The sequence below is a fragment of the Equus asinus genome, chromosome 5 (assembly GCF_041296235.1).
Source record: "Equus asinus isolate D_3611 breed Donkey chromosome 5, EquAss-T2T_v2, whole genome shotgun sequence".
Classification (NCBI taxonomy): domain Eukaryota; kingdom Metazoa; phylum Chordata; class Mammalia; order Perissodactyla; family Equidae; genus Equus; species Equus asinus.
This window is the reverse complement of record NC_091794.1, coordinates 34,000,191-34,027,758: the sequence shown is the minus strand read 5'-3', so window position 1 is coordinate 34,027,758 and position 27,568 is coordinate 34,000,191. Positions and strand designations below refer to the sequence as shown.

General features: G+C 41.4%; 1 protein-coding gene across 21 annotated transcripts in view; it reads left to right on the top strand.

Annotated features, from left to right (window-relative positions):
• Window positions 1-27,568, top strand: part of LPP (LIM domain containing preferred translocation partner in lipoma) — a 655,109-nt gene that overhangs the window by 172,170 nt on the left and 455,371 nt on the right. For all 21 annotated transcript variants that reach the window (XM_070509219.1, XM_070509220.1, XM_044771277.2 and 18 more), the window contains one exon: window positions 691-753. The gene's annotated coding sequence lies outside the window, so the exon portion shown is untranslated. The remainder of the gene's footprint in view (window positions 1-690; window positions 754-27,568) is intronic.

Below are 27,568 nucleotides of genomic sequence, written 5' to 3'. Positions count from 1 at the left end.
CCAAAGTTTAACTGAGCTTTGGCTAGGAACTAAGTGTTATAATCCTCATTTACACATAAGGAAATTGACAGTCAGAGAGTTTAAGTAACTTGCCTAAGGCCATTGGTAAGAGGAAGACAAGTCTGACTGGCTCTAAATCCCATATGTTTTTCCTACTTCCTCACATCAGTCAAATAGCTGGTTTTATTTTATTATTCCCTCCTCTACTAAGCCTAGTGGATCAGTGAGTTGTTTGTCTTTGTATTTTCCTAACCCTGATATCCTATGAGGGGCTGAGATACAAAGGAAAGACCAGTGGACCAACAGGCAGAGCCCAGAGGGTCCAAACGCACACCCTGCCATGTACTGTACTGTGTAGTCTTGGGCAAGTTATCTGCCTTTTCTGAACTTCAGTTTCCACATCTGTAAAATGAAGACAATGATGCGGTATTTGTGAAGTTAATCATGAGAGAGATGTTAGTTCCCGTCCTGTCCTCCCTGCCCCTCTGCCAGCTTCTGTTTCCTCACCTATGAAGTGAGCAGAATAATCTCTTCCTGCTTCTCCACCAGGTTGTTGTGGGGTGAATTGAGATAATGAATGTGAAAATATTTTTCAAAACAAGAAACTGCTATATAGACATGAGTTTATGATGATGATTGAATAAATATAGCTTAGTACCTAAGAGTAACTTTTACCTATTTCATTTACAGATCTTGCACTGCAGTTGGCTGAACCTTGTGTCTACTGACCATTCTAAGAGCTAGCTATCTGAGGTAAGAGAGGATTGGCACCTTCATATTTATGAAATGCTAATAGCCATCTTAGCCAATAATGATTGTTTGCTTTTACTCCCAACAGAAGAAATACAAAGATATTTCATGAGCACCAAAACCTGAAAAATGGCTGAGACAGAGAACTGCCCTCCTTTTATGTCTTCTTGGTTTAATTTTCCCTTTCACTTCTTAGCACTTAATGTTTGATACCAAAAACACAAAAATCTGGGTGACACAAAAGATTCAGATTTAACGAGTCTTTAAGAGTCCATAATGTGCATGTACTAGGATGTTCTTGTCCATTGCCTTCCTGTATTTCCAGCTAGTATGTGGCAGGAGGGCTTTCTCTCCAGCTTTCTGGCCCTTGGTTGAGTGCATTTTTCACCGCACTATGCTGCCAGTGTTACCTGGCTCTGAAGGGGTAAACTTTACTAGTTGCATCCATCGCTGTCTCTTAGCTGCCCCCCAAAATCTCAAAAAGACGTAATCCAAGGCTGAACAGCAACAAAAAATCCTGAGAATAGAGAAAATGAGTTAGACTTTTTTGAAACCCAGGACTGTATCTGCATGCTACTCTCCTGGGGCACCAGTGTGAAGGAGATAGATCTTTGGCAGAAGAGCGCATTCTTTTTGAGTTTGTCAAGAAAACAGAGGTAAATAAAAAAAAATTTAAAGTATGATAGTTGTAAAATGTGCAAAATGTGAGTTTTCTCCTATAGCTCACCAGCTGATATTTGCACTTCCCACTTAGCTTTGCTGTGCTCAGTGTCATCTTTTAGAAGACTTAGCAAAGAGTAGTGAAGTAGCCCATATGGTGTCTTGACTACAGGCCCTGTAGAATAGCAACTTTGTGAAAGATTTGATGTCAGCATTGAAAGTACTGTAAACATTTGTTCTTACTGAGTATTTTCATAATTCCTTTGGTAAGTTATTTCCATGATCTTGAACTATAAACATGACTTTAGTTATACAGACCTCTGAAAGAATTGAAATTTGTTGGTACTGCCCCATATTTGTAGGAGTTAGCAATTTTAGAATTAAGTAGAGATTATGGTCTTCCATTAATTTGGTTTTCAAAGCTCATATTCACCATACACATGGAATAAGAATACGTCATGTGCAAACAAGGTGGGTGAAGTATAGACTGTGAAACCCATCTATAACTGGATCAGACATAGCAACCAGTTGTGTGTTGTTGGATTTTATTCTCATTCCTACAAAAGATAGGATTATTCAAAAAAGTAGTGACCAAAAATACAGGAATGGCTCCTGCTCATCATTTTCTAGTCCATAAAATGCCCGTGCAAGAACTTCTTTCTCATATATTTCATGTATTTTTGTGGATAAATATATCAGAAGAGAATGTACTGTAGATGTGTAGTATCATAGTTTTTGATAGCTCTGCTAGGCAGAGATCTAACTTATTCATTTAGAAACTGCAGTTGTTAACTTTTCTCTAAATGATGATTGTCTTTTTCTTTTTTTTTGTAAGATTGCCGCCTGAGCTAACAGCTGTTGCCAATCTTTTTTCTTCTTCTTCTTCTCCTCCCCAAAGTCCCCCAGTACATAGTTGTATATTCTAGTTGTAGGTCCTTCTGGTTGTGCTCTGTGGGACACCGCCTCAGCATGGCCTGATGAGCGGTGCGAGGTCCGCACCCAGGATCCGAACCGGCAAAACCCTGGGTCACCAAAGCAGAGCGCACGAACTTAACCACTCGGCCATGGGGCCGGCCCCATAATTGTTAAATATGAATAGAATAAGCTTTGAAAAGTGGTTAACTATGCCCCTCTTCCCTGCTGGAACCCATCTTGAAACTACAAAGAGGAGTTTAAGCGAGCCTTGAAAAGTTATGAAAAATTGTTCTCGGGAAAGAGGTATTTCATCTATTTCTATCTATCTATCTATCTATCTATCTATCTATCTATCTATCTATCATCTATCTATCTATCCATCCTCTATATTTTGGAGGTGGGGGCTGATGGGGTGGGAAGGATAAAAACTTCTCGAATAACCTTTGGAAGGTGGAAGAGTAAATATTCTGGGGTCATGCTGTAGAAATTTAAAATAATCTTGTAGTCATCATTAGTATCAGTGGCAGAAATGAAGAAAGAATAACAGTTTTAATAAATAATTGGAGTTGACAGTAGATATGTCAACAGGTACCCCTTTAATGAGTATAATCATTGTTTTTCTCTTCTTTCAATGTTGATCCACTGACTGTGGTGTGTTCCCTGTCCCGTTTCCAAACAAAATCTATTTAAAGCTGCACTTCATGGAATCTGAAATGGTATACCCTGTTTACTATTTAGAGTTGATACCCAATGTTCTTTAATAGGCAAGATCTGTACTTGAACAAGAACAGGCTTCTGACCTCCTGCAGACTGTTGATTATCTGTTTTCCACAGGGTGATTCATTAGCAAGCCTGAATAATACCCAACTACTTCCCATGGACATGTCTATATCGCTAGAGTGAATGGTTTATTAGAATTTGATGGAAACAGCCCTAGACTGCCTTAAATCAAATTAATAAGTTATTGTTTTTTGAGGTGGAGGTGGAGGCAGTAGTTATAAATGGAATTATTTTCTTAGTTACCTGGGTAGAATCCCATTGTTTTGGGGAGTGAAGCAGTTTGTTTTATGTTATGTGAACCAGAAGTCACAAGAATCTAATTCTAATTCCAGCTCTGGCTGAGTCACCTTGGGCAAGTCACTTTCCTTCTCCAGGCTCCATGTCAGCATCTAACAACAGGTGGAGTCCGACCAGTTGATTATAGCATTACTTTGAGTCAAATGTCTTATTAGCTGTGATTTTATTTCATATCTGGTCCTTTCTCCCTCCCATACTGCCACTTTTCCAGAGTCATAGGAAAGTCCTATGACTCTTCTACAGAACCAGGGTGGGAAAATGGTTATTCTTTTATTTAGGCTCTGATTCTTTCACATACCAGAAAAGCAGTTGGAATTTGAATTGTATATATACTGTAGTTGGCCCATTTAGGCATTGGTCATCTCCTCCCTCCAGCAACGCTCAGTTTCTGATTAGAAAGGAAAAAAAAAATCCACCTTCCCCCATGTTTCTCTACTCCATCATCTGGGTCTCATTTTTAGGGGATCTGGTCAACTTATCCACTGGCAACATTGATGGGTTCCTGTTCTGTTGTTTGACCTTTTCAGGGTGAGTCATTGATCCGTAAGGAGAGGTCAGAATCTTAAAGTCAGAGGGGACTTTAAGAACCAATCTAACCAAATTCTTTCATTTCAGAGATGGAGATTTTGGGATCAGGGAAGGAATTTGCTTTCTCTATGGTATTAGAGGCATATCCTGATCTAGAATAATTTCTTCTGACTCCATAGTTGTATCTCTGTTTTAGGAGAGAAATTTCTTTCTATAAACTATTGTTTCTTTTCCCAATAGTTAAAGGACCATTGTCTTTCAAGCAAAACCAATCTCACTGTCAATGCGGTTGTGACATGCCCTTAAGACATACATGGATGCCAGCCTTCTTCGTTAATTCCATGGGGCAGTGGAATAGAGAATTCTGGCTGGCTTCTGCTATCTGTGCTTATTAGTAGACTGTGGATTCCCCTGCAGTCCTTCCTGTAAGAGATTACTTGACCCTGACATCACCACTGTTTCCTCCACCTGCCTCCTGCCCTTTTCTTATCCAGTGAATTATAGGAAACTAAGGATGAGTTCCTAGCTGCCTGTGTACTGCTCATAGTTGGGAACATTAATAAAGAGAAGACAGATGAAGGATTAATAAGCAAGAGGACAGGAGAGTAATAGCCAACACAGTGAAATGCAGTTCAAGGCCTGCAGTTTCCAGTCGCTGTGCTACACAAGATTAATAGCAGCGTCTCTTGCTCTTTCAGACTTCTTTCCTCATTCTTGTGGGACTGGGCTGGGATTGAGAAGCAGCTGGAATAATCTTTGCCAAAGCCAAATTCATGTTTTCATGAGATTTCCAGGTCCAGGAAAGAGAGTAGTAATTATGTATCAGTTAGAAGATAACTTAAAGGCCACTGAGTTTAAACCCTTATCTTGGACGTCATGATACTGAGGTACAAACTGTGGAAATCATTTTACTGAGTCTGAGGTTCAAATCTTGGCTTTGTATAATTTGCTATGACTTTGGTGAAGGCATGACCCTTTCTGAACCCCAGTTTCTCCATCTATGACATGGGAAGAGGAGGAGGGGGGTAGAGGAGATGATGTCAGAGGTTCCACTGACCCTGATTTTCATGGGTCTCTGATTTGCCCAAGGTCCTACAGCAAGTGTGTAGCGAAGCCAAGTCTTGAATTCAGAGCCCTTTCTCTGGTTTGGAGTGCTCATTGTGGATAACTTCCACTATCTGTACTTTCTAAATAGCATGTTTGTATAGCTCAGCCTTGTTTTATTAAATAAACTTTTTTCTCTCTCAGTTGATAGATCCCTTTCTGTCAAGGGACTTGCCTAAGGCAGTAGTTCGTAATTTGTGTGTGTGTGTGTGTGTGTGTGTATGTGTGTTTGTTGGGGGTAGAGGAGAGGATTATGGAATGTTTGGAAACTCAGATCAATCTATGAAGTAGTTAGAAAGTGCACGTCTGCATGGAACGTTGTCTACAATGTCAGGAGGTTTGTAGACCTTCTGAAGGCCATACATAGGTTCTAGGCTAAGCAAAAGTTGTTTTCAGCTTGGCAAGTCTGAGATGACATTTGGGTAACATACATTTCCTGTTGCTATTGGACTTTTCCCAGAGTTCACCAGTTGTTCTATTCTGAGTGTCAGACTCATTTACCAGTGTGACTCTGGACACTTATGTCTCAAACTGTCGAGTGATGTTTTAATATTGAAACTCTTATTCTGCTCGCTACATTCATTCATTCACTCACTCACTCACTGAAATGTACTTTTAACCCAGAAAATGCTGAATGCTATCCATTTTAATATATTATTTTGTTTAATCTCATACAATAGAAGATTGTTTTTTCACAGTCAGAAACTGAGCTCAGAGAGGTTGAGTAATATGCCCAAAGTCATACAGCTAGCAAATACTAAAGTTGGATTTAAATCCAGATCTGCCCCAAAATGTGTGAATTCCCTCAGCAATAACACTGAATATGAATAGGGACAATAAAACAATTCTGTAAACTGTACAAATCCCTGGTAGAAAATGCCCACTGGGCCCGAGGAGTGCAGCGAGTGTGTGCTATGGGAGTTCAGAGAGGGACAAGATCACATATCCTGTATCATTTATGTGATAAGGTCATTAATTAAATGCTTATTTGGTACCTTAAGGCAGAATAAGAAATGTTGGGCGGTTGTATAAAATGCATTATAAATAATTCATATTTTTTCTTTTTTTCAAACTTCTAACAGGTTAGTGGTCTCAGTTTCTCCATTTTTGTAGGTCAGATGAGGAGGAGACAGTGATTAAGGTCATCACACCCTGATCATACTGTGAGTTATCAACTGACTTGGAATTTCAATGCTTTGGGGAATCCCTTTGTTGTTTTCTCCCTGTTATAGTGAGCGTGGGATTTTTAAGAGAGAGACTTCTGACCGTGCACAGATCAGCGCAAATGCAGATGTGAGCAGCTGGGATTTGGATGGTGCCAAGATGTAATGACTGCCACATGTGCGGAGTTAGTGCTCAGCGCTTGGTGACCCGCTGTGACTCTACGTGGGAGCCATGAGAGGGAAAGCTGGTGTTAGAGATGGAAGAGGATTTGGAGATTGTCAGGGGCAACACATTTACCTTACAGATGGGGAAGCAGAGGCTCTGGGAAGTGGCGCGGCTTACCAAAATTCAGGCAGCGGGTTGATGGCAGAAGAAGAACCAGCCTCTATACCAGCACTCTACAGTAGCATCTACTTATATTTTCCCTCTTCCATCCGCTTATCACACTTGACTGGTAGATGCATCTGGATCGGAAACCTGGTGCTACTAGCTGCGTGACTTTGGATCCATTGCTTGATTTCTTTGGGTCTCAGTTTTGTTGTCTGTAAAATGGAAGCCATACTCTCTTTTTTTTTTAAAGATTTTTTTTTTTTTTTTCCTTTTTCTCCCCAAAGCCCCCCGGTACATAGTTGTATATTCTTCGTTGTGGGTCCTTCTAGTTGTGGCATGTGGGACGCTGCCTCAGCGTGGTTTGATGAGCAGTGTCATGTCCGCGCCCAGGATTCGAACCAACGAAACACTGGGCCGCCTGCAGCGGAGCGCGCGAACTTAACCACTCGGCCACGGGGCCAGCCCCTGAAGCCATACTCTCTTGACAGGACTGTTGTGCGGATAAGTGAAATACCATTGTGCTGTACAAACACACAGACATATTATTGTCAATATAATTAATAATCCTCATCATAACCTAATGAGACGGCCACACTTAACCCTGTTTTTACAGATTCTACTTCCTAACTTCGTCTTGATAGTTTTGAGGTCTTTGCTTCTCAAAGTTTGGTCTGAAGATCAGGAACATGAGCATCACCTGGGAGCTTGTTAGAAATGCAGACCTGAGGCCGCACTCCAGAACTCCTGGATCAGAATTTGCATTTTAATAAGATCCCTAGGTAGTTCTTTTGCTCATTAGAGTTTGAGAAGCATTGTTTTAGGCCCAAGACCGATTTCAAGGCTGTTGGCCATGGCCTGCTGACAATGACTGGCACACTGCCAGCATTCTGGGGCAGGCCTTACCCCTGCCTTGAGATAGCAGGAAGGAGCCCTGTGAGGTCCCTCCTGGGGAATAATGGAAGGCTGGGTTGAAGGAATCCAGCAGACTTTATCTTTTCAGCGCCCTTCGTTCCCTCAGAAGTACTATTCACCAGGGGTCCAACTGGGATTGGATCCCAAGGCTGCTGCTCCCAAAGTCCATGTTCTTTTTATTAAACCATGATGTCTCAGTCAAGAGGAATGCTGGGCTGTGTGTATGGTAACTCTTCGTTTCCCATAGTGCGAATATTTCCACACTGCCTGTTTTACTCTATTACTCAATTCCTAGAGGGGAAGAATTAAAAAAAAAAAAAAAAGTTGAAAAAACTTGAGTTGAAAGCCAGGATCCTGCCGCTTAATCAGTTATTTTCGTTTTTTAATGAGGGAGACTATTGTGAAATAAGTAATTATTAATTACTCAAAACTAATGAAATATTTTAGTTTCCTTGCTAAAAAAGCATATGGAAGCTAAAAGAAAGCATATGGGTGTTTTTCGGGAAGCATATTGGTGAATGGACAAATTACAGTGGTGCCAATATGCCTTTGCTGTCTGGCTGGGGCCATCCCTGCGTGTGCTGGCATCTGAGTCCTTGTGTGTTTAAAGGGATTTTTTTAAATTCCCATCTGATGTGTGCCTTGAGTTGCCTCTGGAGTTACACAGCTCTGCCTCATAAATCTTTCTGCCATGCTTTCACTCCAGTATTACTGGTTGAGTGTTACTTCCGTATAAAACCTTTGCTATAGATGGCTGCCATGCTTGTCCATTCTGAATGTCTGTCATCCTCTGCATTTGACTGAATGGGCCTGCCCAGCTGATGGTTAGGTATTGAGACTTTGTCCATCTGACAGTTTACCGCCGTGGTCATATCTGTATCCTTTTTGACTGCAGAACTGGACCTGCTTGCTCCACTGGGGACTATATGTGAGAACCTGGGTCCGCCGTTGAATCTCTGCACTGCAGATTTCTTCCTCATAAACCTGGAATGATAATACTAGCGCTCCTCAGCTCATAGGCATGGCTGTTTACCCAACTTGTAGTCCATGCCCTTTGCTTCTTGTCTCCTTTCCTTTATGTCTCTTCCCTCTTGCCACATATTTAGTCAGCCTGGTAAATAGTTTGATGGATTTGGAGGTGGTTGAAACAATTCTGGCTGTCCTGGGGATTGCACGCATTTAGGCTTGTCATGATCAGAGGCAGTATGAGATGTTTGAGAAGGTACTTGGATGAGTGTCAGAAAACCGAGGTTCAAACCAAGCTGACTTAATAAGCATTAACTTAGCAACTACCATGCAAGGTTGCTTGCTAGGAAGTTGAAGGAGGCTGCCGGCAGGTGTGTAGAGGTGAGTTTGGTTCAAAGCCAGCCAAGAGTCAGTGTGCTGTGTAGGCTCAGGAATTATACTTTGTGAGTGAGAGAATTTGGGGAACACTTTCTACCTGGAGATTTCTTATAGAACCAGGTACTGGAGTAAGCTTTGAAAGATGATTAAATGGAATTTGATGGGATATTACAGGGAGTTGAGTGGAAATCTCTGGCCGGCAAGAATCAGCTTGAGGCAAGACCCAGAAGCAGGTGAATGCTAACCATGTCCAGAGAACTGAGCATAGATGACAGAAATGTATAGCAGAGAGAAATCACTTCTTGTTTGGTGGGCCTTAGTCTCCTCAGCTGTAAAACATGAGTTCGGGACAAGATGGTTCTCAAGAAGCCTCGACAACTCCGACTGGAATTCTATAAGATCTCCTATTCCACAGGCAGATAAGCCACTTAGCTAAAATCTGGCAGCTGAGCGTGGCAATAGAGCAGGGCCCAGAACCCAGGTGTCTTGTCCCTGTCTGGGTGCTCTTGCTCCCACCCAGAGTATTCATGATGATTGATGGGTGGGTAGGGGGACCATTGTCATTCTAGCTTATGGATGAAGCATAGAATGTTAAAATGATCTAAAACATGAAACAAATAAGATATTTAATATCTTAGATACTGATGATCCTTCCGCTGGAGAGGACCAGCTCTTAAATGTCACCTCCCTCCATTTTGCCTTTGTGGGCCTTGCCTCCCTGTCTGAAGGACCGACACATATCCCTCCTCCTAGGGAAGACTTCCCCTCTCACCCCTTGGCTCTGAAGTATAGTCTTAGCATGGGACTTTGTTTTAGAATTAAACTTTATTTTGGATTGCCATCTTTTCATGTTTCCTCACACGGTCCTCTTCCCCGGCCCCCGCCTCTTCCTGTGCGTGCCTGCGCTCATGTGCGCGCACACACACAGACACACACATACACACACACACGCACACATTATAAGGTTTCTGAATCTAAAGACTACTTTCTGTTTCTCTGAATTCCATTTCGCTCCTGGCACAGTGCCCTAGATATTATACTCAATAAAGAAGCTCATAACTATGTTCTTCAACAGTTTTCCCCTCTGCTTATTGCTTGTTTCTAAGATGGATATGAGACTTATAGGCTTATAGAATTTCAGAACTGCGAAGAAAGTTAAATACTCTCTGTCTAGTTGAACCCCCTCCTAAGGGAGAAATGAGTTACCCTAGTTTACCTGATCCGCTAGCGGCAGGTCTGAGAATGGCGCCCCCATGTGACCAAGCGGTAGAGGGATGGTTGGGCCCTCAGCTCCTGCCTACCACTCAGCAGGCATTGGTTGGGTTCCTCCCTCCTTTGAAGACCATTGGTGATAAAGGTGGTACACATGGTGCTGCTGCTTATGAAACAGATGGAAACAGACGTTTCTTCAGTATCTACTATGTGACAGGCCCTGTGACAGGTGCCTTCACATAGTTTAGCTTGGTCAATTGTCATAAACTAAAATTCCCACTCCTACATGTGGGAGACAGGTTGTGAACAAGACGTTTAGCAAAAGCCACTTCCTCTAAGCTCACCGCAGTGGATAGGTGCTTCCCTCCCAGAGCATGGGCACAGCGTTCTGCAGAGTGGCATGCGTGACTGCTCCAAAGGGAACGGACTGTGGAGACAAGTGAACTTAAGCAAGCTGGTGTTCGAAACTGAAGTTGGAGGACCTGTGTTCATCTGAATATAAGAGAGGACTCAGCTGTCGCATTCTCTCCTCCACATGTACATCTCTGAATCTTTGGAGAGCTGGGACTTGAGTGCCTTGCACTTGAGTGTTAGTAGTGTGGGCTTGTACTTGCTCTTATTACATCTTACTCCCTCTTCTCCCCTGGCCTCCAACCCTACTGAGTATATTTCTTTCCCTCCTATTCATTTTTCTTCTCCCCCTCCCTTTTTCTCCTGAGTTAACCCTGGGTGGCCTAAGGTCCTGAAGGCTCTCCAATGGCAGAGTCCTCTGTACTGGACGGTGAAAATGCTGGCAGGGAAGACGATACACAAATCTGTTAAATACACTGTAAAAATAGCTTATGATCTATGGGACTCGGTATTAAGCAAGATGATATTAACGAGGTTTGAGTGCTGTTCTGAAATGTGGCAGCTGCACACGCATATTGGCTGCTTTTCCTCCCTACCTCTGGCAGCTTGCAAGCGGTGTTGCCATGACACTCCTTGGGCTCTGTTTAGACCGGCTATTTTCTGAAAGATTCCCTGACCTTCCCCATAATAGAAACCGTTGATGTGGTCATGTCAATGCTGCTTCAGGAGCTATGTGACTGGTGAGCCCCCAGTCGTCACTTGCAAGCTGTTGGGGACTGTAGGTCAGAACAGACATGGAATGTTTAGGAGCAAGAAATGCTTTTATATGTCCTCAGCTCTCCTTTGATGGTGAGGATACTGGAGCCCTTTGAGTGGAAGTGACTTGCTCAAGGTCACAGAGTGAAGTTGCGACAAGGCTGGGACAGGAATGCAGGTCTCCTGATTCCCATCCTGTGACGTTCCAATTGTGCCACACTTATCCCTACCCAAGGGCCCTTTTCAGCCCAGAAGGCTGTGGATGGAGATGAGTCGGGCCCAGGGGCATTACTCTCCCTAGGAATGGGCAGAGGAGCTAAAGAGAAAGGAGGTGCTCAGTGCAGAGGAAGGAATGAGGAAATGAGGGGGGGTAATGAATAGTGCGGGGGTGATAGATGCCCAGAGTAAATGCCCGAGGTGCCGCTCAGTAATGCCCATCCATAGAGATGCTTTCCAATTGTATTCCCCAGACTGGTTCATTGAGAGGTAGGTGCTTAAAGGTGCAGGGGAAAAATCATGTCATGTTCTCTATTGCTCTGAACACTTTTCTGACCTCGTGTCGGACCTCACAGAAAACTACCATAAGAGCTATTGTCAGCACCAACCTTTCTTTTGTACTTTATTGTGTAAAGTTAAGTATCCTTCAGATAGTTCATATGTGAAACAGTGTGTCTTCCATAAGGTACAGGGTTCTAGGGAACAGAAATCATGACTTAGATGGACCTCCCAGCCACCCACCCTGCCCCAGCCCCTTGCCAGCCTTTCAGTCATGGTACCTGGCATAGACCTAAATCTTGTGTGATAAGCATCCAGTAAATTTTTTTTCTGTTTTGTTTTTTTTGGTGAGGAAGACTGGCCCCGAGCTAACATCTGTACCAACCTTCCCCTATTTTGTATTTGGGATGCTACCACAACGTGGCCTGATGAGCAGTGTGTAGGTCTGCTCCTGGAGTCCAAACCCATGAACCCCAGGCCACTGAAATGGAGCCTGTAAACTTAACCACTACGCCACTGGGCTGGGCCCTGGTAAATTTTTGTCGAGTTGAATTTAGTTAAATTCTGATGATTTCGTAAAATATTTTTAATTGATGGAGAAAGTTGGCAAATTATAATTTCGGGGAATAGTGTTCTCACCAATTTGGATTCCCGTAAGACTTCTTGTATACTCTTAGTTTTTGTAAAACCTAGTATGTTGCCCAATATTATCCTCATTTTATGATGAAGAAGTGAAAGTCAAGTGACCTGCTCAAACTCACTTCAGGTGATAAATGGTGGAGATTTGATTTACATCCAGATCTTCTGCCTCCAAATGTTGTAATGTTAGTTTAAGTCTTCCCTGGTACTTACGGAGGGGGCATGGTTCCATAGGCAGTGATGCAGCCTACTATTGAGGAGTCTCCACCGTCTTTAGGTTGTAAGCTAACCCTTAAGAGTTTGGGAAAATAGTTCTGAGGTCATGTTCAAACGGTGGTTTATTATAATGCCTTGGATAACACTTTAGCTGCTGTTATTTTTTTTTTTCCCAGTAAGCCAAGGGAAAAATAGTCCATTTCTATATTTTCTCATTTGCTTAGTTTGAAATAAACCTCGAAATAGTGTATAAGACTCTTTTAACTTTTAATAAATTTGGATACATCCAGAATATGGGGAAAAAAGGCCTTCTGCCCTAAATGGATTGACTAATTTAGCTAAGAACAAAATTAGACCACTTCTTTTGGTTTTTACAAAAGAAGGATGCAAGAATTTTTGAATGCTGCACCTAAAGCCTAGATTTTGGTTGACATTGATGTTTTGTAGATTTTCTCAATATTTGATTTCTTAGTTGATATCCATTATGCTTTTCTAACTATTCTAAGATTTGGATGAGTTTGATTGGTAATATTCTGCATTCTTTCTGAAAAAGCATAAATGTGGAACAGTCTTCTTTTTTTGTGTATATGCTCAGGAAGAACACCGTTGCCTAATTTAAATTTCAGAACAGAGGCAAAGCTGATTTGTAGTGAGTATAATATCTTGGTATATATAGATCTCATGTTTTTTTTTTGTATCTGACTTTCCAGGTGTTTAAGAAGGAGGATGAGTTGAATAATAATGGCATAATGTCCACAGAGAAAGTTGAATACCTAAGACAAATATGCTTGTGTGTCTATTTTTGAATTTTGTGTGTGTATGTACTTTGAAATTACATAATAACTTTGGAATTACCAAAGAAAAAATTGGTATTGAACTATGGATGTTCAAGGGGAATGAATGTTTTATCTTTTGTTTTAGAGTTGTAGGTAAAGTGAATAGTTAGAAAATTGTATTGTTTGGTGTTAGATGGAAATCAAACACTATCTTTATATTATCTTTTCTTTTTTTCTTTTGTGAGGAAGATTCACCTTGAGCTAACATCCGTTGCCAATCCTCCTCTTCTTTTGCTTGAGGGAGATTAACCCTGAGCTAACATCTGTGCCAGCCTTCCTTTACTTTGTATGTGGGATGCCTCCAGAGCATGGCTGATGAGTCGGGTAGGCCCACACCTGGCATCCGAACCTGTGAACCCTGGCTGCAGAAGCAGAGGGCGTAGAACTTTAACTGCTAGGCCATGGGGCTGGCCCGCTTTATATTATCTTTGGGAAGAAAGTTTGCCTTGGGAATCTGAGTGTTCTTCCAAGCTTTCTAAATTTCTTCAGTCCCCAGTGATGCTCATGCTTTAATTGAATTGCATCGGTTTACTCTGAACAGTGGCTTAGGGAACGTGTTATTTACTATAAACAGTGCACATATACACAAATAAAGACAAGAAAAAAAGAAAAATTAAAAAAAAAGCAGCACTTTGCACCTTTCTTCCATGTTTGAAGCAGTCTGCATTACTTTAACACTGCATGTGTATGTGTCTGTCTCTCCAGAAAACAGATTGTGGATTGGGAGCCCACTGAAGACAAGAGAAGTGTTTATGTACATTTGTGACAATGATTTTGTGAACTCAGGTGCAGAGAATTAAAACTTTTATAACATCCTTTGCTTGGAGTTGGTAGGCTTATTCAGACTCTCTTTAGAAGTCATCCTATTACTTTTGAAATCCCTCTGCTTCTTAGACTTTCTGTGGAAGGAAGAAATATTGTCCATCTGCCTACTTGCAAGAGAAATGGGTAGTTGAAGAGTGCAATAGTCTGTTTACACACTGGCCCAAACTGTCATTGTAAGAAAAGGTTTCGTATATTCTAAAATGTCAGAGAGCTAGGAAAAATATACACATCTAATATATAGAGTGCATATACATATATATATATGATCTGTTCCTTGTCACAATATTTAAACCAACGCGCTATTTACAGTAATGAATCAAAATGTCAGTTTTAAAAATATGAAGTGTCAAAGTGTTCCCACGTTGCGGGAAAGTTTGATGTGACAGTTTGTTAATCATATGACTATTATATCAAATGTGTCTCACAATGTGTTTTGCTCAGTGCTCTTTCTTGTAGGCTCCTCACACTTTTTTAGTGAATTCCTGGTTCAAGTTACTAACCCGAGGAGCACATTTCGGTTACGTGTCTCCCACACCTCACACAAACGCTGCTATGTTTGCTGTACTGAAAACTGAATGGATTTAACATCATTTGAGAGTGGTTTGATTTTGTGTCTGACATATTTATGTATAGTAGCTAGAAAAAAAAAAATTCCCTACTATAATTTTGTTGTTTTCACTGCAGAATCATCACATGAAACTTTAACTTATAGAATGAATATTTTGTGTTTCTCTAAGTTGGGTTTCCCAAGGGATAATTTACATATTCTTATTTGCTATTGTCCACTCTTTGACCTTGGGCACATTTTTGAGTTTTGCTTGGCACATTGATTACACCAACTTCTTCATCCTACTAAAAGGGCAGAATCATAGGACATAAATATTATATATTTGGAAAAAGGCGACATGGTTTCTTTCAGGAGAATTTATGGCTATGCTACTTACTAGTTCTGTATATAAACGGGCCACACTTAATCTCTGGGCTTCAGTTTCCTCTGAGGAATTGTTAAGGTTGAAATTAGGTTCCATCAGTGAATTTTTACACTTATGCTCTAAGGAGCCCCAGAGTTCTGGGTAGATGTACAGCCTCGGATGATGAGGTGTGGAACAAGTGGTGAGGATTCTAGGTCCTTCTATCCAAGTGGCTCCATTCTTAGATTTGGTTTAAATTTTGTATGCTATTTTATTTAAATAAAAGGTTCTACTGCTTAAATGACCAATTGCCTACCTGTTGGCAACCATTCTACTAGATGATCTAGGTTCAGTGTTCTCTGACCCTCTGGCTCATTTCCTGAGAGTTTTCGGTGGGCAACCATGCCAACAGATCTTGGCTAATCGGGCCTCATCTTCTGCCTGTGCATCCATGAGTCCTCCATGGAAGTCCTTCCGGTGGCAAAGGATTCTCCATACTGAGATCTGAGGGAAGGGCCACTAACTGAGGTCACATCTATGTCTGATTTTGATTGTTGCATCTTTCGAGTCTTAATAAACTTACTTTCCAATTTAGCCAATTTTTCAGGTCAGCAAAGACCATTATTTAGAACAAGTACAGACAGAGAAAGGTATAGAGGCTTTGGCAGGTATTTCATCTGCTTCTGGTCAAGGATATGAATGTTACTGCTCATGTTAGAAAGTTTTAGCCAGTTTAGGGAGGTGGGTGGGCACTCACAGCTTGAAACTTTAATTCATCCATCACTTTCTCTTTCCCTCCATCCCATACACTTGCAACCGCCACCACCTCGATCCACTGTGCAGGCCATATCCCCATATATAATCCCCAGAATGGTGGGATAGGCAAATAAAAAGTTGTGAATTACAGGGGCTGGCCCGGTGGCGCAGCAGTTAAGTGTGCACATTCCGCTTTGGCGGCCCGGGTTTCACCCGTTCAGATCCCGGGTGTGGACATGGCACCTCTTGGCACGCCATGCTGTGGTAGGCGTCCCACACATAAAGTAGAGGAAGATGGGCATGGATGTTAGCTCAGGGCCAGTCTTCCTCAGCAAAAAGAGGAGGGCTGGTGGCAGATGTTAGCTCAGGGCTAATCTTCCTCAAATAAAAAAAAATTAACAAAAAAGTTGTGAATTACAAATCAAGGCAGAGACTGTAAGAATGACAAATGATCAACGGACATGAATTAGTAACACTACGGAAAAGCCTTTAAGTGTGAATGTAATGAAATCAAATTGGAGAAAATATTTCTCATAGATGAAAAACATGTCCTAATGATGGGAGAGAGGATGAAGGTCTATTTTGCTAGATGCAGAAGCATCATTTTCAAAAAATGTTCCTCAGGAGTCAAATTATGGGATTAGTTTGATTTAACTCTTTTAATAGCTGAAATCCTGAAGGGAGAGATTGGTCAAGTCTACAGTTTTGTACATGACACTTTCTTCTAGTGAAATGCCCTCTGGTAACAAATCTCATAAAAACACTGTGAGCCAGAACCAGCAGCTGAGCATCAAGACAGAATGTTCTTTTATTGAGTCACCTATCAGCAACTGGGGATGCGCTTGGGTTTATTGGGGTGGGGCACAGGGGGGATGACCCAAAATACATGTATAGGATAATTAGGAAAAACCCAGGAGTGATTTCTTGCTCATTCCCTGAAGAAACTGGTGAGATGAGGCAAAACGTTCTAAACAAATGCTGAACTCTAGAAAACATAGTTTTAAATCAAACAAGAAGCATCACGTATAGTTTAGTCAAAGTAGAGTGTTCGAATGGATTGTTGGGATGGAGGGGTTGAGATGAGGACAAACCAAAACAAAAAACAATATTTTCTATCTAGTCTGTTTAGTTCTTTTACTTCTGCATTGACTCCCTTCTGCCTCCTTTTCCTCTTTGTTAGAGTGTACATTTCTTGGTTGCCTAGAGTCACACCTGGGTCGTCAATGAGCTCAATAAATATTTACTGAATGGATGAGCGATACTGAAAGATAGCGTTGTTGAGGAAAGAAACATGATATAAATCTGGAAAATTGTGACCTGACCACTTCTAAACTCTCTGGGACTTTTGCTAAATGCTTTTTGAGTTAGGCATTATTCTGAGCACTTTGTATCATTAACTCACTTAATCCTCACAGCCAGCCTCTGAGGAAGGTACTGTTGTTCCCACCATTTCACAGATGAAAAATTGAGAACCAGAGAAGTTACACAACTTGCTCGAGGTCACATAGTTCATAAAAGATAAAGCCAGGACTTGAACTCAGGTAGCCTGGCTCCATCAGCTGCTCTCAACCACTAAGCTACATTGTTCTCCATACTATGAATATAATTATACCTGCCAGTTCTGCCTCCCAGCATGTTAGGGGCATAAGACAAGATGATAGGTGTGAAAGTATTAGGGAAGGAGGTGAACTTACTGGTGAGGGTGACCCAGCACACAAAGTATCATTTAAAGTAGAAAGTTGGAACTTGCAGACAAAGTTCTGAGAAGAGAAAAGAATGATCACTTTTAATTAGGGTGGAGGGCAGGGTGTCAAGAAGTCTTCATGGGAGAAATGACATTGGGTTGGTCTTGAATGAGTGGGAGTTTTGTAAAGGAAGATGCTTTCTAAGTGAAGGGAATGAATGATGAAATAGAGGTACCAGTATGAAGGGTGGTGAAAAAAAAGGTGTTAGTTCATCGAATACTGATTAGTTTAGCAGATCCTTTCCAAAACAGTGTGCAGTGAGGAGGGGGGAACGGAAGGGGCTTGTGGAGGAAGAGGAGGAAACAGTCAGTAGGTCCTGAATGAGAAGATGAAAAAGCACAACAAAGAAACTTCGCCATCTTCACAGTCTTTCTGGGAGTTGATGATAGGCAAATAGATGATCCCCGCCTTAACCTGTATCATGCTTTAACTCATCATTTTGTCATGCATGGTCCATGAATACTAGTCCAAGGAGATACAACTCTCAAAAGAGTGGTCATGTAAGTCTGAAAAATGTTGCATACTCTGGCGCCCTCTTAGGTATTGACATTGTACATTAGCATACTAAATCTCTTAGGAAGTCCTGTGGGCTTCAACAGTCAGCTTGCTTTCGCTTGACTCTGAAACTTTGTTTTTTCCTTCGGGCAACACTACTTAATATCCCCTGGACTACTCAGGAATCTTCCTCCAGCCAGCCAGTCGGACTGATTTGTGTCTACTTTCCAATAGACCATCGAAGAGTAGAACTAGATCATTCTCAGGGCAGCCAAAAGTCCCATTCTGAAAGAAGAAGTTAGACCGAGCACTTTTGCCTGTAGAACTTGTTATGTGTCATTTAGAAAGAAAGCTGTGCTCAAGATAAACTTGAGAACCTGCAGCCCCTCTGAAAAAGTAAGAGTGAGAAGCAGGAAGTGAAGGAGCCTCCGGTCTTGAAATGGAATGTGCCTGAGAACCAGTTACCAACCACAGGAACTCCCCTAGCAGCCTGCCCTGTGAACATTTTATGAGAAAACATCCTTAAAGTCAGTCGCTTACCGGCTAGCCCCAGAGAGGCTCAAAGCCTGTATCATTCTTTCACCCTGCATTGGCCTGGATGGGAAAGAAAGGCAGTGGCTGTATTGAGTGTCTGCTCCAGGCTGGACACTATGCTAGGAGCTGTCATGTAAAATTACCTCGCTTAATCCCCTCAACAGTCTGATTGTTAATCTCTTGCTTTATAGGTGAGGATGCCGAATTCCAGCCTGCCTCATTGATGCTGAATAGAATATGTTTTACTTCTCAGAACTTTGCCACATTCCTTTCCTGGTGACCTCTTGTAACTCCAGGTTGTACAAGAGATTGTCCCCTGAAGAGCCTCACATGACCTCTTGTCCTGAATTGCATGATGATGATGATCTTGTTCCCCATGTGGCCTCCAGTCCAGATCTTGTTCCTTGTGTCTGCGCACTTTCTTTTCTTAAGATTCAAAACTTTGAGTGACTCCAGGCTCCATGTGCTCATGGGCACTGCTCTACCTTCGTTCAGCATTCTCTACAGTACGATTTCATCATAACTCTCTAGACCCAGTCCTTCACAGGACACCTCCTCTCCGGCCCATCGTTCTAGACCTTCTTTGTTTGGATATTTTGAGTTTTCTGGATTCTGGGCCTCCTTATTGTTAATGTTATCCCCCCCCCCCCCCCCCCCCCCCCGGAACATACCTGTTATCTTCTTGTTATTTGCCCACATCCCACCTTAAGTTCCAAGCCACACTTTTCAAACTATGCCCTGGAATCACCTAGGGAGTCTCACTGTCAGAGATTATGGTCGAGTAGGTCTGAGAACTTAGTGTGGGAGAATTTGTACTTCTAACGAACTCCTAGATGCTTCTGAAACTGTCAGTTTGTGGCCTTTCTTTGATTCGTATGCCTTTAAAATATAGTTCAGTACCCTTGTTTTCTAGGAAATTTAACTATCTTAACCCAAAGTGGTTTCTTCCTTCCTTTTTCCTCCCTCCCTCCCATATTCATATTCCCATGGGACTCATCTGATGCCCTATCTGAATTACATAACTTTTCATTCATGTAAGTCTCAGGGGCTCCATTATTGCCTTCTTGTGCCTGGTTAAACACTTTAGATAAGAGAGACAACTTTGTATAAACACACACAAGTCTGGATGGGGAATCTTGAATTCTGAATTTACACCTTGTCATAGCCTCTTCCGAGCTGTGTATTTTGGGGCAAATCACATCTTGTGGGGTTGTTTCCTCCTCTCAAGAGTAATTATTCCATTTCCTCCTGCTGCAGAAGCTCATGGAAAAGATCAAATGCGATAGTGGATATAGATAAAGCCCTATACAAATGCAATGATGTTTATAGGATATTATTTTTGATGTTTTGTTTCTTTTGTGCAGTTGACTCATTTACTTTATCATTAATGGTGAGGCATAAAGGAAGAAATGCTGTTGGTTTTCAGTGAGACGTGGAGTGGAGGGTGGGGCTGAAAGGATTCTGAGAGTTCAGGAAAGCTCCTTTAGATTCCTGGAAATGATTTTTACACCAACAGTTGTGAGCCTGTGCTTGGGTCAGAAAAGCAATGTTGCATTTATATTGTACTTTTTCTTCAGGTGGACCATGATTATATTATGGAAATTGTGTTTATATTCTGAACTTCTCATGTGAACTTGAGTATAGCAATGAAATATTAGTAATGGTTGTCATTTACAAGGGTTTGTAGGGTGTTTGCTAGTGGGTAAATTTATAAATATTTAAAATTCTGTTTCCTATAGCAAGAATACCTATAAAAGGAATTATCCTCTTCTAGTTTTTCTTAAGAAAGCACATTCATTCCTTAAGTGCCTACTATTCAAAGCCTAGCTCTGGCACTAAGGAATAACAATATGGTTAAAGGTAATTTCTTCTTTGAATCCAATGGGAGACACAGACGTAAATAACTAGTCATTTTACAAAGCAAAATGACCTAGGAGACAAAGCAGAGGTACAGACAGTACTTGTGGGAACCTGGAGGAGGGTTTCAGTGGGTGTGCAAATGGGGAGGGACTCCCCGAAGGAGGTGGTATTTGAACACACGTTTAAGAACCGTGAAGGGATTTCAGCAAATGAACTTTAGATAAGAACATGCCAGGTGAAGAGACGGGATGTTGGTACTCCAGGCATTTCCTATAGTGTTTCCCAGCCAAGGTTATAGGAAAAGTATCGATACATAGAACTATGAGAATATCTCCTTTGAAGATCCTCTGCTGATATTCTGGTCCATATGACCATGCTCATTTTATTTCTTTTAGAATATTTGCCCCCTCCTTTACAGGATATTTCTTTCTGCCGCTCCTTGAGTTTTCTTTCCTGGTCATTAGCCTTTCTCTTCTGCAAAGTTGGCTCACTCTTTCTGCTGTACTGCTTTGGACCTCCTCTTTCTCTTGTTCCCAAATATTTTAAACCCCCTCTCCATCCTTTGCTCCTTGGCTCTTGTTTCGATTTGCAGCATTAATGATAGCCTCTCTTTTCTTTCCCCATATTGATTAGATCAATGTGTCTGCGATAGGGAGACACTGATTTTCTCTTCTCCAGGCTCTGGATCATGAAGCTCATAATGCCAAGTCTAGTCAGTACTTATATGTGTATAGTGCGTATTGTGGCCAAGGGGAGATAAGGTCACAGTGAAAGGAAACAGGTTGTTAAAATCTGTTGGAATGAAACCTCAGGTGTCAGGCTTGTCTGAGAACGCGATGTAGACTTTACATTCTGCGGCTGGCGTGTCAGAAGCATTTGATGTTCACAGACTTACATTTTGATACTTAGAATAATGTAATATACGTTTACATCAACTGAATCCAGGCAATTTCACCATCCAATACATTATTAATTCCAGATGGGAAAATTCATTAGGGCTCAAGTTTTGTTTGAGGCCCAACTGTTTCTTAAATTATTATTACAATTATTATCTATTTATTTTTTTACAACTGATGGGAAGGGAAATTTAACAGCTGTGTGATTAGCAGGGCATGAAATTAAAAATGTTTTGCACAGAATCAAGAGGTTGTTTACTACAGAATTCCTCATCTGAGAATTAAGTATCATTAAGATTGGCCACAAGATGCTCTCTTTCACCATTGAGGTTCAAGTTTTCACATCTAGTTCTTTGCTAAAAGGGCTTTAACCTTTTCTGGAAGGAAAATGCTGGCCACATCATCGCAGAGCATTTCTAATGTTAACAGTCGCGGTAACCACATTTCTATCACTCACAAAATAATAGTGCAACTAGAAGTTGAGGCTCACGACTCTCGGCAAAGAATGAGTAAGTTCCAGTTTGAGGAAGTCAGGTAAATTAGAAAAGGCTGCAGCCCGATTAGTGGCTTTAGTCTTTCCCGCTCAAACTCCAAGAGTGTTGCCTTTCAGTGAATGCAGGTGCAGACGTCTAGAATGTGATGTTAATCCTTACCTTTTCCTTTACTTGTGTGATGTCACTTCTTGGCCCCTTTTGCAAAAATCCCTCCTTTGCCTGGGTTATGGAAAGTACCACATCCCTCTTCATTGTGCAGGATGTTGGCCATCTTCTGCAGAAGCAGTAGAGCGTGGTGATCAAGCACATTTGCTGGAGTCTTTTTGCTGAAATTTGAAGCCAATTCTTCTCTTTGCTTAGAACAAGTGGCCTGAGTTCTTTGCAGTTCATTTGCCTCATCCCTTTATTTAATGGAGGTAAAAACAGTACCTACCTCCAAGGTTACTTTGAGGATTATAAGAGTTAATACCTGGAAAATGTTTAAGGCTCTGCCTGACTCATAGCATGCTCAGTTGATGTTAGCTGCCTCCATTTTTTTAAGGCAACGTATGGTTCTGTGTCTGAATGTCTTATTACACATCTGACACAGACTTGCTCAACTTCCAGCCTGGAATCCTTCACTTATTCTACTTGTCTTTAATAGAGTCTTTTTTGTATGACGAGTATTTATATACTTGCCTTAATTCTTTCTTTAGACAGATTTTATGTTTATATTTGATGAGGTCAACCAGATCCAGTCTCTGCTCTTAAGGGATTTTTAGGGTGGGGAGACTGGTGTTGGTGAAAGTTAATGCAGATAACTCTTATTGGAGATAGACTAGAGAGAGCTCCGTTAAGAGTTAAGATATTTAGATAGTATCTCAAAATAGTCAGAGGTATAGTTAAGGGGTTTGTGGTCTTTAGAGGAGAGAGACATTAGTTTTGCTTGGGACTGGAGACAAATGTAGAGAAAATGAAGGAAGTCTTCCTGGAGGAGGAGGGATTTGCTCTGGCACGCGAAGGCTGGGTAGAATTTAATCTAGTAGAGAGGGGGAAAGGACTTCCCAAGCTAAGTGAAGGGGGTGAGCTGCACCCCTTTTTTTCCACATTTCCCTCATCCTGCCCTCTGGCCACCATCCAGGCCCCGGGAGAACTGTTATTGCAGGTGGGACCTTGGGTGGAAAGCCAGTAAGTGTGTGTGTGAGAGTCTCCAGGTTCTGTATAAAAGAATGAGTGGACGAACCAGCCCCCTCTGCTTCTGGTGCATTCGAATAAATGTCTTTTAAAGGGGATTTGCTTTTCTGTAGGGTGTGAGAGAGGAAGAACAGGAGAGACAAAGGTGGGAAATGTTGGATGTTTGTGGAGGGATTATCAGGAAGAATCTTAAGTGCTTTTTATCTTTCTCAGATCACTTGTAGGGGTGATAGGAGTACTTTTGTGCTTTTTTTCATTTTAGTATCAAAGTGTTACTTTTTTCTTGTTATCTCTTCTTTTTCTTAGGAGCCAGTACTAAAATCACTCTTGCCCTCTGTCCTTAAAAATAAATCTGGGTAGGGTCAGGCAAGAGAATATTTCCTGGAACACATTATATGCTGGGCAGTAGATCTGGGTGTTTAAATACCTTTTCCTCAGAAGAAAGCCGTTAAAAGTCAAGATGACACCAGCATCCCTGTGGTGGTTGATGAGTGTGTTTCAACCTGGTGGCTACCCCATCTCAACTCTCTGCCACATCAAGGTGGTTTTAAATTTACTATTGCTTTTAGCAAGCAACCTGATGAGGCACCGTGATGTGCCTGTTGCTGGCCAACATTGCAGGGCATGGTTGTAAAATACCGAGAGTGGAGTTTTAGCCAACACCCTGGAATGTGTCCTTGCAAGCAGTAGAGTTATTCAAGCAGCACTCTTTGTAGGGGTGCCATTCTGGCACAGGGAGCACTTGTTCCTAAGTTGCTGCCATTGCTCAAAGCATCCTTGGATTTGCCTTCAGGATAATGATGAGCCACCCCCAAAAGTCTTAGAATCATGAGATGTGAGACCATGAAATCCATGTACCTCATTCTGAATGTGAGAAAACAGAAGCCCCAGACAAATACTGATGTGTACGGCAGTCTTTCATTTAGATAGGGGAAGCATCAGTTCTCACTTACTTTGTTAGCCCTCTGCCTGATATTGTCTCATTGTCTCTTTGCCTTAAAGAAAATTGATTCTGAGTTAAGCCTTTGAATAATTAGAAAGAAAAAGAGAGAAAGAGAGAGGAGGTGGGGGGGGGGGTACTCCCCTTAGCATTGCCTAATATCACGGAGTGTATCTAGCATAGGGAAAACCCAGCCTTCCTGGGATGGGGCTCCTTCTGTATTACAAGAAAGCCTCAAGAAATAGAAATGACTTTTACTGTCAAAGTTTTTAGTTGGTTGTTTTTGTATCTACTTAAAATCTGATGTAGATAAAGATAGAGTTAAACATGCAAGTTCTTTATTGGATTGTAGGCTTTACCTTTCATGGGCGGGGATGCTGTCAGGGATAAAGCTATATCCTTGTCATAATCCATGGTCATTTTCATGGCAGCATTTCCTAAAATGTGCTCCATGGAATACTAGCTCCACAAATGGTCAAATCCATTTGGGAATCAGTTGCTCTTAGAACCATCCGTTTTGGAGATTCTCCATGCATCTTTAGCAAAATTAACTCTGAGAAATCCTATAGGTAAAAACAATAACCACAACATTCCTTTCTGTTATGTTAAATTCAGGTTTTGTCAAATTTATTTTATAATGGAACCATTTTGTGGACGATTTCCCAGACTTGTGTTTTGTGGAACATTCTTTGGATAGCATGACTTTATTGTTGAAATTCTTAAGGTTCACATCTGTCATCTTGTAATAATCTTGTGTGAAATATAAAGTCATTTGGGCTAAACTACAGACCTCCATGTGTCCTCCTTTCTCCATAGGAGAAGTTACAGGTTTATTCCAGGATCAAACACTTTTCAGATGAAATGTTGTTAGGAGGAAAAGAAAAAAAAACAACCATTTTAGAGCCTAATAATTGCAGAAAGAAGACAGTGTTATACCAGCCAAACCCAATTTTGTGAATTAGGGCTTTAACTCAGAGAGTTGTTCCTGAAAATAGCTTGTTTTTAAGCAAAACTTTGTTGGCTTTTGGTGGTGGACTTTTTCACCCTCAAAGGCACGAATATGGATGATTTTAAACTGTGACATGTTTCTTATGTTCAAAACCACGGCTTCTGGAGGAAACAACACTTTCTTTAACTTTTCTGAAACAGTTGGCTTGACCATCATGGCATTTTCTTCTGTTTATTAGGATATCAGCTTTTTTTTTTTTTTTTTTTTTTTTGAGCTGGAAGGGTCCTTGTCGATGTTGTCCAAGCCTGCACTTGACAGATGAGGCAATAGAGGCCCAGAAGGCTTTCGAAACATTTCCAAGTCCCTCTACTAGTTACTAACAAAACCAGAAGTAAAGTCACTTACCTGTTGAGTACCTTTGTTCTTCAATTGTACGCTCTGTTAAAAAGAAAGGAGTTTGTTGCTTCTCTTGATTAGATAGTACGTAGATAGACAGATACATCCATCCGTACAGAGATACGCACACACAGAAGTGATAGATAGAAAGCCATGATTAGAAATTCTTTTACCCTCGTGGTAAGAAGACCCTCCCCAGTCCTTGGCCAACTCCTCTTTAGAAGGGCTTCATGCACCTCAGGCCAGCCCTTTGTTACTGCTCACTTGAAAAATTGATTCACTTCGACAGAAGAAATGTGTGTGAGAGAGGGGGTCGTGCCCCACATTTGATCTCTCTGTCTTATTTCAGGCTGAGAGATTCAGTACAGCAAGGCGGTGTTGAAAGTTTTCGACATAAGGAAAAGAACTGGCTCATCACCAAGCGCTTGAGGGATATGGCTTAGCTATAAATCACGGTGTGGTTAGTTCTCTGCTCTTCCCCTCCCCTTCTCCCTATCCCAGCCTCTCCCCGCTTTCTCCATTGCCCATGTCTTCAGCAGGAGGGCTATCTCATCCCTAGACGGGAAAGCAAGCTCACATCCAGAGAAGATTTTCCTTCTAGATTTAGCCCAGCCGTAGCAAAAGCAAAGTTCTCAGGCCTTTGAATTTCTTCCTTTAGGTAGAAGGATTAGATAGGTTAGAGATCGTGGGAAACTCCCATTAAAAAGTTTCTCCAGATACAGATTCAATGCTATCCCAATCAGAATCCCAAGAACATTCTTCACAGAAATTGAACAAACAATCCTAAAATTCATATGGGGCAACAAAAGACCGCGAATTGCTAAAGCAATCCTGAGCAAGAAAAACAAAGCCGGCGGAATCACAATCCCCGATTTCAAAACATACTACAAAGCTACAGTGATCAAAACAGCATGGTACTGGTACAAAAACAGGTCCACAGATCAATGGAACAGAATTGAAAGCCCAGAGATAAAACCACACATCTATGGACAGCTAATCTTCGACAAAGGAGCAGAGGGCCTACAATGGAGAAAAGAAAGTCTCTTCAACAAATGGTGCTGGGAAAACTGGTCAGCCACATGCAAAAGATTGAAAATCGACCATTCTTTTTCACCACACACCAAAATAAACTCAAAATGGATCAAAGACCTAAAGATTAGGCCTGAGACAATAAGTCTTTTGGAAGAGAATATAGGCAGTACACTCTTTGACATCAATTTCAAAAGAATCTTTTCGGACACTGTAACTCCTCAGTTGAGGGAAACAATAGAAAGAATAAACAAATGGGACTTCATCAGACTAAAGAGCTTCTTCAAGGCAAGGGAAAACAGAATTGAAACAAAAAAACAGCTCACTAATTGGGAAAAAATATTTACAAGCCACTTATCCGACAAAGGGTTAATCTCCATAATATACAAAGAACTCACACTGCTTAACAACAAAAAAACAAACAACCCGATCAAAAAATGGGCAGAGGACATGAACAGACATTTCTCAAAAGAAGATATGAATATGGCCAATAGACACATGAAAAGATGTTCATCATCGCTAATCATCAGGGAAATGCAAATCAAAACTACACTAAGATATCACCTTACCCCCGTTAGATTGGCAAAAACATCCAAAACCAAGAACGACAAATGTTGGAGAGGTTGTGGAGAAAGAGGAACCCTCATACTCTGTTGGTGGGAATGCAAACTGGTACAGCCACTATGGAAAACAGTATGGAGATTTCTCAAAAAGTTAAAAATAGAAATACCCTATGACCCAGCCATCCCATTACTGGGTATCTATCCTAAGAACCTGATATCAGATATCTCAAGAGTCCGTTGCACCCCTATGTTCATCGCAGCATTATTTACAATAGCCAAGACGTGGAACCAGCCTACATGCCCAGAAACTGATGATTGGATAAAGAAGATGTGGTATATATACGCAATGGAATACTACTCAGCCATAAAAAAAGACGAAATTGGCCCATTCACAACAACGTGGATGGACCTCGAGGGCATTATGTTAAGCGAAATAAGTCAGTCAGAGAAAGACGAACTCTATATGACTCCACTCATAGGTGGAAATTAGTATATTGAGAAGGAGATCTGATCGGTGGTTACCAGGGAAAAGGGGGGGTGGGGGGAGGGTACGGAGGGGGAAGTGGTGTACCCACAATATGACTAACAAAAATGTACAACTGAAATCTCAAAAGGTTGTAATCTATCATAACATTAATAAAAAAAAAAAAAAAAAAAAAGTTTCTCCAGAATCTGTAGTCTGGTGCTAGCTCTATCTGTGATGAAGGGAAGCG